The 19,263-nt window shown below is 39.8% G+C and overlaps 1 protein-coding gene across 1 annotated transcript in view; it reads left to right on the top strand.

Moving 5' to 3' along the window:
* Nucleotides 1–1,676: 1,676 nt before the first annotated feature.
* AGPAT4 (1-acylglycerol-3-phosphate O-acyltransferase 4) overlaps nt 1,677–19,263 on the top strand; it is a 179,312-nt gene continuing 161,725 nt past the window's right edge. The window contains 1 exon segment of the mRNA XM_043964392.1: nt 1,677–1,809. The gene's annotated coding sequence lies outside the window, so the exon portion shown is untranslated.

Genomic DNA, 19,263 nt, shown 5'->3' with positions numbered 1-19,263 from the left:
CCTTCCCATAAAGTTCACCACCACAGAAGGTCCTTTCAGTGTGTATAGGACCTTTCTAGCTTTCTCTCAATGCGAGAAGATAACTGTTTAGGGATAACATTGTACTGATTGTAGAACTGCATAGCCTCCTAGAATGAAATACTTGACCACTCAGAAGAGTTTGGCATAATGATCCACACAGGAAAAGCTGAGTGGATGGAGAATGTCTATTGTCCAGGCTGTGAAAGGCAATTAGATGAACAACCTATAGAGGTGAACCTGAACCTTGACAGATGTTGTAGATGACCAGTGAATGGGGTCCAGAATTAAACAGTAGGAGGAGAGCTGGCTGATTTGCCTGTGAAAAATTAGAGAATTTCTTTGATGTCTCAGAACAGCTCCTTGAAATGAAGGCTTAAAAAAAACCCAAAACACCAATATTCTCCTGGTGGTGGATACAGATTAGGAATCACTGAACAATTTAGTATTTAAGGAATTAAAATTGAATATTGCAAGGAAGTCCATTAAAAGGGAATGGGGGGGGCAGCTAGGTGGTGCAGTGGATAGAGCACTGGCCCTGGATTCAGGAGGACTTGAGTTCAAATTCAGTCTCAGAAACTTAACACTTACTAGCTGTGTGACCCTGGGCAAGTCACTTAACTCCAATTGCCCAACCCAAAAAAAAAAAAAAAGGGAATGAGGGGCAAGGGCAATATATTCCATGTTGAAGACATCCATTAATATGATTTTATTTATTTTCACATAGGTGAGTCAAATGTTCTGCTTTCAAATCCTTTTTGGTTGAATAATAAAAAGGTAATGTAAATGTGTAGGCCACCCACTTTGAAGGTTGTCAGGGAGCTCTGTTTACATTTTAAGATAGCTCTTTAATCTAGGAATGTCAGAAACCCAGAATTTGTAGCTTCCAAAGCCCCACTCCCTTTTCACTCTTGTTTATTTCCTGAGTAAAGTTAGATCTTTATCATCACTCTCTTTCTCCAAGTCATTTTACACTGGACTCGGCTCTTCTGTATAGGTACAAGTGTTTAAGTGTATATGTAGGGAGGTGAATGACCTTGGCTCTTGCACTGGGGGAAGAGGACAGGACGGAAATTTAGCTTGTTTCCTTGGGCTCCAAATATAATTTTGGGAAGGTGCATTTGTGTTCCCCCAACATGAAATGCAATCTCTCCCATAGTGCATGGTACAATCAGGGAGAGGACAGAGTGGAGCGTGGTGTTTTATGAACTAAATTGATTGCATCGCTGCTGAATGAATTAGGAGCCAGTTTAGGAACGTGTTCAGGTCACCAAAATGACGGGGCTGGAGCTGGCTGGTCCTCAGGCAGAGGGAGCCATTTCTGCAAAAGGATGCAACAGGATTTGGGGGGGAGGGGAGGAAGAAGAGGGGAAAGCAGTGGAAGGGGGGGGGAAGGAAAGGCATTTATTTCTGCTGTCTTTGTCTTGGATCTGGGCAGTGTCCAGAGCTGGTGATTTCAAACATGAGGCAAAAGCGCAACATGCTTCCTTACCCTAATTAGAAGGGGGGGAAAGGGTGAGTCATGTTACACTAGCTAGTATCTTCCTTCCCTCTCTATAACGGCTAAATTGTAGCTTTAAAAGGAAGTGACATGGGGTGGGGAGAGACGTCAGCTGAGGACCACTTTTTTTTCCTAAGGGTCCACCCCATGGGTGGAGTCTAGCTTTCTTCCCAGTGTTGGCTGACTTAGAGCTCATGTAAACTAGTGGCAATTTCTGATCCCTCACTCAGGCTTTCTCCCTTTCAGTTTCTGATTCCCAAGTCCTCATGTCAAGGTCTTCCAGACACGAGGTATGTGCTTTTCATGCTATTTCCAGAAAACTTTGCATTTGTGGGAGATGGTGTTTGCTCTCTCTTTTTTCTTTTGCCCCCCCCCCCTTTTTTTGGCTTGATTCCTCCTTAAAAGCTCTGAATGGATTGTGGTAGAGAGCAGAGCAGAGCAGAGTCAGAGGACAGGAGTAGGAGACAGTGGGGACGCTATTGATAACGTGGGCTGCTTCTCTATGGAGCCACAGAGAGGTTTCATGGTTCAAAACCAGAATTTGTCTCAAGATTCGGGTGGGGTTTTTTCTGGGTGCTATAGGGTTGTGGGTTTTTTTTTGTTGGGGGGGGTCATGATTGCTCATTTTTTTTTCTTTTGCCTGGATTTAAAACCCCTTTTCCCCCTTGCAACAGATGAAACTGACGAGAATGTTCCTATTACATGTTGGTTTCTTTTGTGTCATGCAACATGTTCTTCGTCTGTGGTGTTCCTATGGTAACCACAAAAATACTATGCAAAAATGGGGCCCTGGTATCAATCGGTGTGTGTATGTGTTTCTTTGCAGTTTGTTCTTTTATCTGTTTGTATGTGCGTGTGTGTATGTGTGTTACGTTTCTATTTGTGAGAGATCCTCCAGGGCTCTGGCTGCTACCCCTCCTCACTTTTCATTTTGGTTTTTCCCAGTCACAATGGGGCTGGGGGAGGGGGGTTGTCAAGGAAACAGCCATTTCTGATTTACCTTTTTATTTACTTAAAAAGAATTCTGTAGCCACAGTTCTGTAACCCCACTAGTAATTAAAAATAAAAATCCCAGATTTATGCAAGCACCTTTAATTCTTTTGGGGCGACTTGGACGTTTTCTTGAGATTTCCTATAAATGTAATAGTTAAAGCCAGGGGAAAGAACATTATCGATGAGAAGCGAACTGTTTGTTGTGAAGTTTCAAAGGGGATCCGCATGTAACAATTTACTACCTAAAAAAGTGTACACTGCCAACTCCGACATCTACCTGGTTTCCTGAGATTCCGGTATCTAAAATTTATCAACATGTAAAAGATGAGGCATTTTCTCCATCCTCAACTTAATCACAAACACTCAAATTCAACAAGTGGGATGGGATAACATAACAGCATGAACTAAGTGACTGTCCAACACTAATCACAACTTTCCCCTTTTTACATCTGTACTATTGAATGCTCAGGGCATTCAGCATAATGTAAGGCTCACTAATACAGGGCTGATGGATCCTCTTTCCTCAAACTGGGACATGATTAACTCTGATGAACCAAAACCCAACTGAAGAAGTTATTTTTTTTCCCCTTGTGAATTCAAAGGGGTAAAAGAATTGGATAAAAGGGCCCGAGGGGCTTAATAAATCTAAAACTGCTGTAATGGTTCCTCTCAATATTCCTTTCATAGATAAGAAATTTATGTTTTCACATGGTGTAAATGAAAGTAAACTGTAATCCCTCAAGATTAATGAGCAAAGTTAAATATACTCATCTGAATGACCCATCTATCAAAAGAGGTTATTCTTAACAATGCCACCTTTTCTTGCACATAGTAAGAATCCAGGCTGCCAGTGAGGGATGATGATGTTGCATAATATAGGATGGAGGGAGGAAAGAAAACTTCTAGCAAGAAGAGAGGTAGCTTTGGGGGGAAACCAGTCCCTACCCCATTTAAAACTAGAACTGCCATTTCCTAGCCCAGTGAATATAGTTTTAAGATAAATTCCTTTTGATTTGCATACTTATTTGACCTTCATACTACCAGGGATCTGGAAGACCTGTCTTCGCTAGTTTTGCCTCTGCCTTTTGGTAGAGTTCTGTAAAGGTCATTTAGTCCTCTTTTGCTTTTCCCATCTGTGAAGCGAAGGATAATATTTCATTGCCAAGCTCTAAGATATATTGAGGTGTGGCAGCAGGAAGGTGAGGTGGTTTTATTTTTAAAGGTTTTGGTCTTTGAGATCCTTATCTAACTGCTGTTATCTGCATTTCTTTTCCAGTTGTGCTTTGTCACAGAACAGAAGTCTTTGATACTTAGAACATTAAATACCTGAAACTGTAAATTGTGCAACTAGAATTTTTTTTTTTTTTGAGGGGACAGAGCCGGGAGGCAGAACACCTAGTTCGCTGTGGTAATCCAAGTGTGATGTGATGAAGATCTAGAGTTAGGGACAGGAATGTGAGACTAGTAGAGGAAGACCTGATGACTTGGCATGCCTACTTATGGAAAGAAAGTGAGAAGTGTTAACATTGAGAGAGAGAGTAAAGTCTCTCTCTCTCTGGTGAATGAATTCAGTTTTTTTTTTTTTCTGGTGAGGCAATTGGGGTTAAATGACTTGCCCAGGGTCACACAGCTAGTATTTGTTAAGTGTCTGAGGCCGGATTTGAACTCAGGTCCTCCTGAATCCAGGGTCAGTGCTCTATCCACTGCACCACCTAGCTGCCCCGTGCAACTAGAATTCTAACTGGCATTAAATGGTAGTAAAGATGGGAAGAATATTCAAAGATTAGGTGAACCTAGAAATACGTGACATTAATTACAGAATGGCATTTATCTTGGAAAAGCACAGGTTAGAACATGTGGGGAAGTCATTGGAATGCAGATGTTCAGTATTAGCAAGGAATCCTGAAAAACACTAAGACCAAGAGACTATACCTAAAGTCGATAATGGGGTATGTGCAAGAATGTAAATCTACTATGAAGCTCTTCCAAGAACCAGACTAATAGTATTTTCAAATTAAATCACAAACACATTGCCTTTCCACTGGCTGTGATATGACTACTCCTGGAACACAGTTTGCAGTCCTAGGTTCTTAACTACCATAAACACTCACTGGACAGAGTTCAAGGAAGAGGAGTAGCCAGACTGATGAAAGGGATAAAAGCATTGCCAAAAATCACTGTTCCACTTGGGTACTGGATTAAGGTTAAAGAGTAGCAGCAGTTTCCCCTGGTAATCCTGATGGCAAGTTCCCAGGAAGCCTCATCAGAATGTTAGTGACACATAAACTGAGGCAAAGGGCTGAATGCAGGTAATGCTATCCAGGGGGCTCCTTAATTTTGACAATCAACTTTTATTCAGCCTCTACTGTCTGCAGAACAGCCTTGAAAGTGCTAGGTTGCGAAGAAATGAGCTTAAAATATAATCAACGTGGGTATAAATACAAATGCAGTAAAGTACAACCATCCCAGCAGCCATAGAATAAAGGAGATGAGAAAGGTGCAAATGGATAATGGAAAACTGTTAGGAATACTTCAGGCTCTTATGGGCTACAAGTGAAAGGGATTGAACCGTAGGGTCTGCAGGGTTATGTGAGAGGTGATGATGACAATGCATTATAAAGAGAGCAACTGATAGCCTGGAAATAGTTCTGGTTCTAGCTTTATCCAGAAACAGACACATAATGATAACAATTCACATGATGTTATGAATAATGAACTCCTTGAGGGCAGGGCCTATCTTTTGCTTCTCTTTATATCTTTAGCACAGGGCCTGGCACATAGTAATCATTTAATAAATGTTAAAGGATTAATTGATGATGGATTAATTTGCCATTCTTTTCTCACAGAAGCTGCATAATACAGTAGCAGGAGCACGTTCTCTGGAGTCAAAGAAAGTACCCATGTTCAAATTCTACTTCTGATGCTTGTTGTCTATGTGACCTTAGACAAGTTACTTATTCTCTAGGACCACCTTTTTTCTTTAGAGTAATAGTATTAGACTAGATAAACTTTGAGGCCCCTTCCAGCTCAAAATCGATGATCTTCTATACATGATTCAGTGGTTCACAGGTAGTTTTAATAGCAATATTTTACCAACAGAGTGCAGCTAGATAGGGTGCAGTGGATAGAGCCCTAGACCTTGAATTAGGAAGACCTGAGTTCAAATCCAGCCTAAAATAGTTATTAGCTATGTGACCCTATGCAAGTCACTTAACCTGGGTTGCCTCAGTTTCCTGATGAGCCAGAGAAGGAAATGGCAAAACACTCTAGTATCTTTGTCAAGAAAACCCAAAAAGGGTTTTGAAGAGTCAGACATGACTGAAGAACAAATTTTTACCAATTTAGGAAACTGAAGTTCGAGGGAAGTTAAAAGATATGCCCAAAGTCATACAACTAGCTGATAAACCAGCACTTGCATTCTGATTTTTTTTTTCATTTCTGATTCCAAAGTCAAACCTCTTCTTGATGTATCTCAGTGCCACAACAGGCATATCAGACATCTTTATTGTGTTTCTCCATATCATGGAGTTCCTTTTAGAATACGGTTGCTTCTCGGCTTGACTTACACCTTAAAGAATTGATGTCATTTGGCACATCATGTCACACATGGACATGACCTAGTGATCTTTGAACCTATTTCTTTGATCAGCTACACTGATTTGGTGATAAAGAATTTAGCAATGAGTTCTATCCATGTTGGAGTGGAATAGAAAGACACATGAGACAGACATGAGTTAGCCCAAAGATGTTGACATGTTTCACCCTTTGTACTTAATTCTCATACAATGAACTAACCATCAGGATATTTGTTTTCAAAACAATTCTTGATGACTTTTGTATTTACATTGCCTATGTTTACCAGTATATTCCCACCTCCCTCTCCCAGACAGCCATCACTTACAACAAAGAATTTTTTAAAAGAGAGAAAAAAGAAGAGTTTAGGAAAACTATTGCCTGGGGAAAGTCTGAAATTATTAGCACTGTTCCATACCCATAATCCCCCCACCTTTGCTAACAGAGATGGATTTGAAGAAGCGGAGAGGTACCTTCTCATATCTCTTTCTTCTTTAGGGCTAAGCTTGATTTTGATTTCTAACCAGCGCTATGTAGAAGCAAGAAATGGAAGAATATTTAAAGGTTATATAAACCTAGAAATATGTGACATTAATAACAATGGCATTTATCTTGGAAAAGTGCAGGTTAGTACATTGTTTTGTTGTTCTGGCCATTGATATTGTTGTAGTCACTGTGCATAATGTTTTCCTGGTTCTGCCTTGATTCATTTCACTTTGATTCTGTTAGTTCATTATTTTTTGAGCTGGGGGTTAAGTGAAAGTCAGAGGAGATTATAGAAACTGGATATGAAATTTGTCCTTTCCTACTACCCAGTCACTCCCCTTGTATTCCCTCCTAGCTTTTAAGATCTACTTTAATCTTCAGAGGAAGACTAGATCTCATGTCTTCTGAAAAGGTAGTTGTGCCTCCAAGTTAAACCTTGGAATTTGCGGGAAAGTCTGAAACCCATCCACTGATGCACATGTTTGCTTTCATTCTGCTATCCTAGCAGTGAAATGATTGGTGAGGGGAGTGGGGGGTGGGGCGCAAATTTAGTCCCTAGGATGGATCTGTGATAGAAATATTTCAAAAGTAAATCAAATTGTCCCCTCTCATTCTGGAATTGGTGAAGAATTGAATTTGTCAATGTAGGCAAATCACCATGCATTCTTCTGGGATTTTCAAGGCTGAAGTGACTGAAGCCCAAGGCCAGTGTCTGTCTTACCTTTGTTGATTTTTAATAACTCGTCTTTCCACAGAGTGCAAAGGCAGATTATCATCGGAAACACTGAAAATGCTGAGGCTGAGTATATCTGACTTTGGCCAAATTCTAAGATAAAGATGAGAGAAACACATTGATCTTGTATAAAGTAGCTGGTTTCTTTCCAAATACCATCTGTTCCCTTATGTGCTTTTCAACTCTCTGTAGACAAAAGTTAGCCTAGGTTGATGGAATTCCTAAGAATTGTCTACTTATATCAAGTCAGTCTTCTCAGGATTTTGTATTAAGCAAACATAAAGTCAACTCTCAAAAACTGTTATCTAGTCTGTGGGCTTTTCTGATCCATTATTTCTTTTCCCTCTTCCTCCATAGTTTTTTGTTTTTTTGTGGGGCTTTTTGTCTTTCTTTCTTCCTTCCTTTCTTCCTTCCTTTCTTCCTTTCTTTCTTCCTTCCTTCCTTCCTTCCTTCCTTCCTTCCTTCCTTCCTTCCTTCCTTCCTTCCTTCCTTCCTTCCTTCCTTCCTTTCTTTCTTCCTTTCTTCCTTTCTTCCTTTCTTTCTTTCTTTCTTCCTTCCTTCCTTCCTTCCTTCCTTCCTTCCTTCCTTCCTTCCTTCCTTCCTTCCTTTCTTTCTTTCTTGGTTAGGCAATTGGGGTTAAATGACTTGCCCAAGGTCACACAGCTAGTAAGTGTTGAGTGTCTGAGGTCGGATTTGAACTCAGGTCCTCCTGAATCCAGGGCCAGTGCTCTATCCACTGTGCCACCTAGCTGCCCCGTTTGTTTTTTAAATCAGCAACTGAAGCTAGATTTGTAGGAAGGTGAAATTGAAATGACTTATTTTGATTATTTCTTAGCTCTCTGGAAAGGCTTGGTGATGTGTTGCTCTGTGTGTGTGTGTAAATATACGTATATATGTATGTCTATTTTTCACATTTATGTTATATGTAGATCTTGATGCCTGGTAAATAGAAGTCTGATAATCATCCCGGTCATGGTAGAAGAGGGGATGGAGCAATTGGAGAGCAGACAGACTACTATCTTTATTATGGAAGTAGGAAAGAAATGAATTGGAGGCAGACCTGAAGAAGGTGGAAAGAAGTGGTATGAATAAAGTGAAAAGGAGGGGGAAAACTGAAAAGCTCAAATGGAACTAAAGCCATTTGGGCAGTTGGCTGAGCCTAGAGAAAGTTTAGTTGAAGAAGTTCTGAGTTTGAGAAGCAGGAGCAGCCTGCTCTCTCTGCTTCCTGAAAGAGCAGTTCTGATTTGACTCTTTTAAAAATATTTTTTTTATGAAATAAAATGAGCATTTCCATAACATAATAGAATAAAAACAGATGAGTGTACATGAAGCTGCAGAACTATTATGTAAAACTAACTGAATCTTTAGGTGGTACTTGGATAATTGTAGCATATTCATTTTTTTTTCTTATACTTCCCTCTCAACCTGTCCAGAGCCCAGGTAGCTTATACTTAGTGGGAGCTTAATGAATAAGTGAATGAATAGGCAGAAAGGACCTTATTTTCTCAAGTATCAGTGACTGAATAAGAGATCATAGCCGGCCTCTAGAATGGGAAGTAGGGTAGGAATAATGAAAATAACAACATTTAAGTAGCACTTTAAGGATTACATTCAAATATGTTATTTAATTTGGTTCTCATAACAACCCTGTGGGGTAGGTAGTATAAGTATTCTTTTTTTTTTTAAACAGAAAAAGGTATTGAGGCTCAGAGAGGTTAAATCAATTACTCATGATCAGACAGCTTAATGTCTGACAGCAAAGGTCTTCTGCCTCTAAATTCAGAGCAGTTATCATAGTGCTGTGCTGACTCCCTTAGAACTAAGGAGAGGGGGCAGCTAGGTGGTGCAGTGGATAGAGCACCGGCCCTGGATTCAGAAGGACCTAAGTTCAAATCTGACCTCAGATACTTGACACTTACTAGCTGTGTGACCCTGGGCAAGTCACTTAACCCTCATTGCCCCACCAAAAAAAAAAAAAAAAGAACTAAGGAGAGAAGCCAGACTCTTAAGTATAGTAGACCTGGACTCTGCTTCTGTGTGATATACTTGTAATTTGCTGCCAATGGGTATATAGTGTTTGAGATTCCTCAAACTGCTTTGAAGTTACTTTTGCTTTTTAATTGGCTGGCTGAGTATGTGATAATTTGGGTGAGTTGCTGCTTACAATTCCAGGAGCTTCCAATTGCTTCTAGAATAAAACATAAACTGCTTTTCTTTAGCTTTTAAAGCCCTACCCAACCTGGCTCTGACCTGTCTTTCGAGCCTTATAAGGAATGACTTCTGCACTCACTCTGCTATCTGCTCAGATTGGCCTTTTCTCTGGCCCTCACCTTCCTGCCTCCCTGACTTTGCCCTGGATATCCTGCCAGCCTGCAATGCACTCCTTTACATGGGCTTCACTGAAGTCCTCTCTTTCTTTAAGATGCAACTCGAACATGGATACTCACCGTCTTCTGCATGAAGTCTTTCCTGATCTCTGCTGATGTAGCATCCTTTCTCCCAAGCTACCTTGTAATGAGCTATTTCTCTTCCTTTCCCCTTCTCTCTCTTCTCCCCTTCTCCCTTCCCCCCTTGTTCCCCTTCTTTGTCCCCCCTTTTTCATCCCTCTCCCTGCTTCTTCCCTTTCTCTGTCACTATCACCTTCTCTCTCTCCCTCTTTCTTCTCCCCCTTTCTTTACCTTCCTTCCCTCCCCCTTTTCCCCATCTCTCTCCCCATTTGTCCCTCTTCTCTCCCCTTTGTCTTCCTTTCTCCCTCCCTCCTTCCCTCTGTTCCTATCTCTTTCCCTCCATTGTTCTCTCTCCCCCTCCCTCCTTCTCCCCCTCCCCTTCCTTCTCTCTCACCCATCTGTCCATGCTCTCCTCTCTCCCTGTCTGCCTTCTATTCCTTCCTCCCGCTTGTGCTGTTTGTCTCCTCTCTCCATCATTCTCTTTTCTCTCCCCTTCTCCCTTTATTTCCTCCCCTCCCCCATCTCTCCATATAAACTAGTGCATACATGTATACAAATACATACATTAGCATATATGTATGTATTCATTATATGTTGCATATATTGTCATATGATATTTTTTTTAATATGTACTCATCTCCCCCTTAGAATAAAAGCTAAATGTGAACAGGATTGTTTCATTCTTTGGATTTCTATGCCCAGCACCCAAAATGCCCTTGAAACATAGTAGACATTTAATAAATACTTGATTAAGTAATTGTTTGAAAGGCACTGAAGAGTGTGCACTGCAGCAACTGCCTTGCCAAAGCCAAAACTTAAAGAATAAAAATCTTTAAAAAAAAACCCAAAACAAAAAAACCTCATAGGTAAGAAGAGCAAGCAGCAAAGTAACTCACTAAAAATTAGGCTACTTCTGTTTGGAGGTGCTGCTTGCATTTCATCTTCACCTTGTAGATGTTTTTTGAATTCCAGTGGCCAAAATTTTTTTTTTTAATGAATGGCTGGAGCAGCACAGTGGATAAAGCATCTGCCCTGGGTTCAGGAGGACCTGAGTTCAAATCTGGCCTCAGACACTTGACACTTGCCTGACTAGCTGTGCGACCCTGGGCAAGTCACTTAACCCTCATTGCCCCACCAAAAAAAAAAAAAAGAATGATTTATGCTTATGACCAGCCTGGTTATGAGACTCTGTATTTGCAAGCTGGACCTCAGAAAATGGACAGAGTTTGTCACTGAAGCCTGTACTTGAAGCTTTTCTAGAGAAGTGAGACAATCTGGTTTGATTTTAACATACATAGCCTTTGAGAACCCAGCCAGGATCATCTGTGCCATGATTGGGTATCTGAGTAGGACAGGAGTGGAGGAAATGCCCCTTTGAACTCCTCACAGGAAGCCATATGTCCCTTTGCCACAATTTAAGTGATTCCCCATGGTTGCTCTTTTACTTGTTTATAAGTTGATGTATCTTAGTGAGCATCAGAAGACTATAGCCAGAAACCATAACTGAGTCATAAATTTCTGAGTTTTTCCTTTTATCCCAGTCACTAAAATGGAGTGACTGATGACTTGGCTTGTGACCTTCCCCCTTAGCCTTAGAGCTCTGCAGTTGAACTATAGAAGCTGAACTATGTACCTGAAGGAGGGAAAGGGCTAGAACAGTGGTCTTCAAAGTGGGGTCTAGGGACTTAGGGGAGTCCCTGAGGCCCTTTTTGGTGTCTGAGATCAGAACTAGTTTCCTAATAAAATTTAGATGTAATTTACTTATTAAAATACTCATTCCTTTTCCAACTAGATATTTGTGTAAAGCCAGATTTTCTTATATTTCAACCAAAACAACATATTTCAATTGATTGAATGAAGCAGCATATATGAGATAGTAGCTGTCTTCTATTAAGCCAGATGTTAAAGAGGTTTCAAAAATATGCAAAACAGTGCTGTTCTTGTCATTCATTTTTTTGGACAATATGATTATTTTTCATAAAACCATGTTATTTATGTTAACTCGTAATTGGTTTGTTATTATTACATGAATAAACATTTTAGATTTTCATTTATAATAAGGAAAATGTTGATAGCTATAAAATCTACATTTGCAAAGGTTCTTTGGATCCTCAATGTTTTTTGTTTTTTTATTTTTGGTGAGGCAATTGGGGTTAAGTGACTTGCCTAGCGTCACACAGCTAGTAAGTGTTATGTGTCTGAGGCTGGCTTTGAACTCAGGTCTTCCTGAATCCAAGGCCAGTGCTCTATCCACAGTGCCACCTAGCTGCCTCATCAATGTTTTTTAAGAGTATAAAAGGGACAAAAAAAAAAGAGTATAAAAGGGGCTTAAGACCAAAATATTTGAGAATAGCTGGGCTACTGTATTATCACCCTTCCTTGCTTCCCCACACTATTCTGCTACTTATTGTAACGATTGGAATGATGCTACCTGCTGGAGATTTACTGTAGAAAAGCCCCGCCCATGAGGTGAAGGTCTTTGAGGGCAAGACCATGTGTCTTTTCTTTGGCATCAGGAAGTGACGTTTGCTTGTGGGAAGAAGAAGGGGGAGCCTGGTGCTCTGACTGGGGCTCTTTCCTGAGGACTTTGGCGGAGAAAGGAGCTAGAAATGCACTCTCCCTTTAATAGATGAATGTAGGCCTTTCTCTCTCTCTTTACCAAATTCTTATTCTCCTTAATAAATGCTTAAAAGTCTAACTCTTGCTAAAGCTTATAATTTATTGGCGACCACTCATTAGATCTTTTAGACAGACTAGCTAGAATTTTAGCTTTAACATTATGCTATAATCTTCAACTAATCCTTGCTAAAGGTCAGATCTCTACTTATCTTGTTACCCTCTGCCCCCACCAACTGAACAGTCTTATCTACCTGTATAAGGTTGTACCTTAACAAAGTGTAGGAATAATGAGTGGAAATTGTAGAGGAAGATATAAGAGTTGGGGGGAGGAAGGAAGAAAACTTGCTAACAATTACAACTTTTCAAAAGTGGAAAGGACTGAATTAAGACCTATGAGACTGGATAACCACTTATGGAATATATGCTACAAGGGATTCTGGCCCAGGTATATGTGAAACTACATGGACTAAAATACTTTCCCACTCAGATTCGGTGATAACCAACTTTCATTGCATTATCTCTCAACCTCCACCAAAGTTTTCTCAATAAGAAATTTGTTTTTAATCTATCAATAGCATCAAGTAATTACAATTCCCATACATTGAAGATAAACACTACATGGTCTAACTCTCAATTCCTTTAAATTGGCCTTAAGCACCTATTAAGCATGTGGCACAATACTTCAGGTACAAAGATGAAGCAATGCCTGTCTTTAGTTCTACAAGCTTATTATGTATTTAAAAATCAGAGGGTTGTTGTGCAAAGTTATCTTTGTGGTTGCATTCATCAAAAGAAATGATCTAACATATTTGTGGGGCTCTAATGCGGTATTTTGCTCTCCTGATTCAAATAATCACAAGTCAAATGAATAATTATCAGTTGAATAAACTATAATTTCAAGACAAATCATTTTGATGAGCAAACTAAATTGATTTTTATTCTATTATGTGATGTTTAGATCTGTAATGTAAAATATCATTGCACATGTTTTTAACTCCCCCCTGCCTTATTATATGATAGAATACTGTGAGAGTACAGAGGAAGTTTTTATTTATAGTTACCAATAGGACTAACACTTTAAGGTTTGCAAAGTGCTTTCTCTCTATATGTATGTATATGTGTATATATAGTATATACATATACATATAATCTCATTTGATCCTTTTAACAATCCTAAATGAATCAAATGAAATTTAATAAAGGCAGAAGCTTGGCATGTGGACTCCTTAAAGGCATAGTCTCTTTGTATCCCCTCAGTACCTACAGATCCTTAATTAGAAGCTTATTGAACTAGTTATGTGACCCTGGGTAAGTCACTTAACCCTCATTTCCCCGCCAAAACAAAACAAAAACAACCTAACTAAATAAATAAATTTTAAAAGACACTGATTGATTGATTAAGAATTTAGTTATGGGGGCAGCTAGATGGCACAATGGTTAAAGCACCGGCCCTGGATTCAGGAGTACCTGAGTTCAAATACGGCCTCAGACACTTAACACTTACTAGCTGTGTGACCCTGGGCAAGTCACTTAACCCCCATTGCCCTGCAAAAAAAAAAAGAATTTAGTTAATTAAATCCTAAGAAGTTGGGAGAAGGGTTAAGCCCGTCACTGAAAATTTTTCTACTTTTGTAGAACATAATTGCTACAAATTTGATGTTTTTTTGAAGTGTTGGAGGGTTAAACCAATACAATATTTAGAACTGTTTAAGGGTTAACAAATTCAAATTATACTCATTGTGAGAAGTTGTGTTGTCGTTAATGGCTGCCAGTCAGGGCATGCTCAGCATTAACAGCTAGCAAGGAAAAGTATTTCAAAATTGTCAAACCTGCTGCCTACTTTATAATCACAGGTTTCCTAGAAGTGTGGTTGAATCCCCTTTCCTGTTTAGGGATGGACTCGGCAGTTGTTCAAGGACCCTTTTAGTCTTGTAAGTTTGTGAAGAACCACTTGAAAATATTGATGTTAAACTTTACTTTGAGGGAGAACCCTTCTCGGGGGAAATCTCTTGGTAATAAGGGAGGATGTTTTTCAGGTCCTTTCTACCCGCCTCCAAACATACTCTTCTCCCAGCCACCCATCCTCAGTACCCAAATCAGTACCTAGCCAGCACTTAGTCTGGAGGATGTGCAGGTTCTTGTCATGTTTGCTTATCTCATCCCTTGATCCCAAGCTCTCTTTGTGGACAGTTTGTTAGAATATCTAATATTCGAGTTTTGATTCAAAGCCTTTCTCCTTCCCCTGCATGCATTGGAACCAACCTACTTTCTGTGCCTTTCTCTCTTCTTAGGCCAGTGATTTCTTGGCTCTGCCTGATTTCTTTATCTGCTCTAGTAAATATTTCTGTCATTAAATTTTGTCTCCCCAGTAGTCCCCCATCTTGTCACTGAACCACAAGCTTCTCTCCACCCTCTTAATCTCTTCCTGCTTTGGGTTTTTACTTGAAAGTAGCACGAAATAGAAAACCAATATTGTCTAGGCTCTCTCTCATGGGATTTTTGCAATAGCAAATGCATTACTCTGGATGATCACTAGGAGACTGTCTCACTAAAACCTAGAAAGGCCCATACCCCTTATAGGCTGAAGAACTGTGCAACCTAAATCTTCTGAGGGTGGATCCTCAATTTGAAATGAGTGATAGGAAATGGGAGGGGAGAAGAAAACCTATGAAACTGAACCACCACCCCAAATTAACTAAGAGAGCTTAGTAAGACATGGGTGGAAAACTAAAGGATTGAATTAAGATCACAGGTCTGTCTGGGAGTGGGGAAAACCTCCATTTGAATTTCATCTTGCTCATTTACTAGCTTTGTAACTGTAATCTCAGCTTCATTTTTCTCTTCTATAAAATGAAGATATTAATAGCACCTTACGGGGTTGTAGTGAGGATTAAATGAGACAATATATGTACATTATTTTGCAAACTTTAAAGTGCTATATTAATGTTATTATTATCATTATGCTCTCTATTAGTTTATATTTTGCATCCCTCATATTAATTATCTTACAATACAATATTTCATATATTCCTGTACAACTAGAACCTATTGACTTTGTTTCCATTTTATTTCTACTGTAAAGAGTGAAGTGAAGCCACTCTTGAACACTGTTATAGTGAGAAGGGTTATGATCAGCATCCATGGAGAGAGGAACCCCACTTGAAGTTAACAACCATTAACCAAGCTAATGCTCAAACAGGAAAAGAAGCTTTCTTCCCCAAATTTTCCACAACTTAATAGATTCTGGTTTCACATATCATCTTCAGGAATTGCAGTGTTGGTCTAATTATACCTTCCTTCCCATCTTATATTTTCCTGTATTGGTTATTTCTCTTGAACTATACCAACCTCCATGGCATGTGTGTATGTGTGTGTGTGTGTGTGTGTGTGTGTGTGTGTGAGAGAGAGAGAGAGAGAGACAGAGAGAGAGAGACAGTGAGAGGGAGAGAGGGAGGGAGGTGTGGAGCAAATCATTGAACCTCTTTGGGCCTAAGTTCTTTATCTGTAAAATGAGAGAGTTAGAAGAAAGATAGCTTCCGGGGTCCTATCCAGTGCTGAACCTATGATCCTATGTTCCTTAGGCTTTAAAAAATATACTTTAGACACTTAGAGGTTTGTTTATGTGAAAATTTTGGTTTTTATTTTGTATTTTATTTTATTTTTGTGGGGCAATGAAGGTTAAGTGACTTGCTCAGGCTCACACAGCTAGTACGTGTCAAGTGTCTAAGGCTGGATTTGAATTCAGGTCCTCCTGAATCCAGGGCAGGTGCTTTATCCACTGTGCCACTTAGCTGCCCCCTTATGTGACAAGTTTGTCTGAAAATACTTGAGCCCTTTGACAATTGTGAGATTTTTTTTTTCTTTCCTCCCTTTCTCTCTCTCTTTCTCCCTTCCTCCCTTTTAGAAAGTAGACTTCTTTTGGAAGTTCCTCAAGGTTTACATTTGGAACAAGTATTTAATTATTTTTGAGCCCTCCCTTTCTAAGTTCTATTTTTTCCCTCTCTAGTTGGGTTCTAATGTAAAACAGGAAAAAATTCTGGTAGAGGAATGAAGCCTTTAGAAATAAGTGGGCCAACTTCACTAATGACTTAATTCCATAGCTCATTACAGTATCATCATTTTCTAATTTAATCTTTACAACAACACTGTGGGATAGGTAGAAGAGATTTGGTCATTTACCCTCCAACCCCCAAAGTGAAGTGACTTAATTTGATGAACCCTGTGGGGTTTTCTTGGCAAAGCTACTGGACTGGTTTGCCATTTCTTTCTCCACCTCATTTTATAGATGAGTAAACTGTGGCAAACAGAATTAAGTGACCTGCCCAGAGTCAGAAAGCTGCTAAGTGTTTGAGGCCAGATTTGAACTCAAATTTTCCTGACTCCAAGCCTGGCACTCTATCTACTGAACCACCTAGATGCCCTTATCTAAGGTCACAGAAGTAGAAATTGAAATATCTGGGGCTCAAATCCAGATCCCCTGGTATCAGACTGTACCATCTTTGGGGTATGCCAGCCTAACTTAACATTGACACTTTCAGTTGCTCTCAACAAACATTCATAGCTTTGAATGAAACTTCACTGGCATAAAAGATGAGAGTCCTCTGGACTAGAGGGTTTCTCAATTTTCTAATATTAAAACAATGTAATCATATAATTTCCTCAAAATTATGGCAATTGGTTTTGTTATGAATCTATTTGATTTGATTTCAACTGGGCCTTAATTGTAAAAATACAAGTCATTCTATTCCTTCCCAACTTACTCAATATCCTACTCTCCCTAAGGGTAATTTCCAAATTTCTCATCTTTCCTCAGATTTCCCATGGCGTCCTATTATTTCACCTTCTCTGCCAAGGACCTTGCCTCATAGCTTCACTTCAAAAAAGAAAGAAGCTCACTGAGACCATTCGTTCACTGAGAATTCCCTCATTTCCCCTTTTCCTCATCTCACATCACTCAGACATTTTCTGCCACTATTTCCTTCGCTTTGTTCTCTCATGAAGAGGTGACCTTTCTTACCAAGGCCATCCTGTGTACGTGCACCCCTGATACTGTCCCTTTTTGGCTTCTTCAGCAGATTTCCCCAACTATCATCCCCACTCACTCTCTATTCTTCAATCTCTCCCCGCTTGTTCTCTTCCCCTACCAATTTACTGCATCTCTCCCATTTTTCTTTTTTTCTGGAGCAATGAGGGTTAAGTGACTTGCCCAGGGTCACACAGCTAGTAAGTGTCAAGTGTCTGAGGCCAGATTTGAACTCAGGTCCTCCTGAATCCAGGGTTGGTGCTCTTTCCACTGTGCCACTCTGCCATTCCTGCTAGTGATTGTTCCATATCTCTGCTCCCCTATTTGGCTTTTTGAGAAAATCATCTGTTTCTCCCCTCAATTTCTCTTCTAGACCTTCAACAGTCAGGCGTCCAACCTCATCATTCAGCTGAAGCTATCTTCTCCAAAGTTACTAACAATTTGTTCATTGCCAAATCTGATGGAATTTTCTTAGTCGTTATCCTTTTTTTTTTTTTTTTTTTTGGTGAAGCAATTGGGGCCAAGTGACTTGCCCAGGATCACACAGCTAGTGAGTGTCAAGTGTCTGAGGCCGGATTTGAACTCAGGTCCTCCTGAATCCAGGGCTGGTGCTCTATCCACTGCACCAACTAGCTGCCCCAGTCCTTATCCTTCTTTACCTCCCTGCAACATTCAACATTGTCACCTTTTCTTCCTGGATATGCTTAACCCTTTTCTCGCTTTACCTGCTTGATTCTTCTCAGTCTCCTTTGCTGGAGATATTTTAAATAATTATTGAATCTAAATCACCTATTTTTCACATAAGGAAAGCACCAAGGTGTGAAATGCTTAGCAAATAGGAGTTGTCAAGGGGGAAAAAAATAATAAATACTGTGGGGGTTTTTTTGGTGAGGCAATTGGAGTTAAGTGACTTGTCCAGGGTCACACAGCTAGTAAGTGTCAAGTGTCTGAGGCTGGATTTGAACTCAGGTCCTCCTGACTCCAGAGCCAGTACTCTATCTACTGTGCCACCTAGCTGCCCTCTGTCTTATAAAGAAATGTCAAAACTAGTATATTTCCCAATGACCTCAAATATCTCTTCTCCCCAAGATGATTTGACATTGATATAATCAATTATTTGTTTATGATATATTTATTTATTTTATTTTTAATTCTTTTTTGGGGGGTGGGGCAATTGGGGTTAAGTGACTTGCCCAGGGTCACACAGCTAGTACTTGTCAAGTGTCTGAGACTGTATTTGAACTCAGGTCCTCCTGAATCCAGGGCCACTTCACCACCTAGTTGCCCCTACCAAACCCTATTTTTAATATGACATTTTCCTTACTCACATTTGCTGTAAATGTTACATATTATATAAATTCTATGTTATTAAATAAATATATCAGGGGCAGCTTGGTGGTGCAGTGGATAGAGCACCGGCCCTGGATTCAGGAGGACCTGAGTTCAAATCCAGTCTCAGACACTTGACAATTACTAGCTGTGTGACCCTGGGCAAGTCACTTAACCCCAATTGCCTCACCGAAGAAAAAAATAGGATTTGGGTTAAGATTCTACTTCAACAAATAGAAAATCAGTCAATTAATAACTACTTGCTTTTTTCCTAGACTCCTCCCCTCAATTGTTTTCCTAGAATTATCATAAGGTCCTCTGCCCTCTGATCACTATCTTGATCCCTTTGGAATGTAGAAGAGAGCATTGCCCCTGAGTAAGCCTTAGTTCAAGGAATGGGGATGACAAAGTTCTCTTTGTTCAGTGTTTGATTTGTATCCTCAAAACATCTCTCCAAAAAGGTCTTTTCGTTCTGCTATGCTATTTCAAAAAAGGAAAACTCTAGAAAGGTGAGTTTTAAAAAATACTTTTTTTTTAACAT

Source organism: Dromiciops gliroides, chromosome 4 (genome assembly GCF_019393635.1).
Source record: "Dromiciops gliroides isolate mDroGli1 chromosome 4, mDroGli1.pri, whole genome shotgun sequence".
NCBI classification, from domain to species: Eukaryota; Metazoa; Chordata; class Mammalia; order Microbiotheria; family Microbiotheriidae; genus Dromiciops; species Dromiciops gliroides.
This window is presented reverse-complemented; position numbering and strand designations above follow the sequence as displayed.